The following is a 667-nucleotide window of genomic DNA, read 5'->3' on the forward strand; positions in this document are numbered from 1 at the left end:
GTGCATGACGCTTGCGCGTCGATGAGTTTTCGAGGCCATCCACGCGTGCGCGTGGAGTGCGCGTACGCGTGGCCCTGTTTTCATCCCAAAGTTGATTTTTGAGTTTTAAAAGCCAAATCTCATACTTCTAAGCCTCCGATCTCACCATTTATGTCTTAAATCATTATGATATGCCTAGCTATTAGAAAAGGAGCTAGTGAATATGGTAACTTGCGAGTGAAGCAAGAAAAAAACGAATGATCAATGAGGATCAAGCATGATTATGTGAGAGGCGGAGGATGGTGGTGGAAGTGCTTGTTATGCCATGGGCCGAAAGGCTGTGATTGATAATGAAACGGCTGGTTATGGATTTAACCGTGAGCCGGGTGGCTGGTTATGGATTTAACCATGAGCCGGATGGCTGGAGCCATGATTATGGCTAAGAATAAATGCATATATATGCTGTTGAATGAATTGTGAATGTTGCACTTCCATTATCGGAGATGAGAGTTTCCCTGGGAGAAAGCTGTGGCTAGCCACCACGTGCTCCAGGTTGAGACTTGAAGCTCTTTTGACCCTATGTCGTTAGGGAGGCCGGGCACTGTGAAAGCCCCGGATGAGCTCACCCCCATAAATATTCACCAGTGAAGGTAATGGATATGGATCATGATTATGATCAAGTTTATAT

Source organism: Arachis duranensis, chromosome 5 (assembly GCF_000817695.3).
Source record: "Arachis duranensis cultivar V14167 chromosome 5, aradu.V14167.gnm2.J7QH, whole genome shotgun sequence".
In the NCBI taxonomy this organism is placed as follows: domain Eukaryota; kingdom Viridiplantae; phylum Streptophyta; class Magnoliopsida; order Fabales; family Fabaceae; genus Arachis; species Arachis duranensis.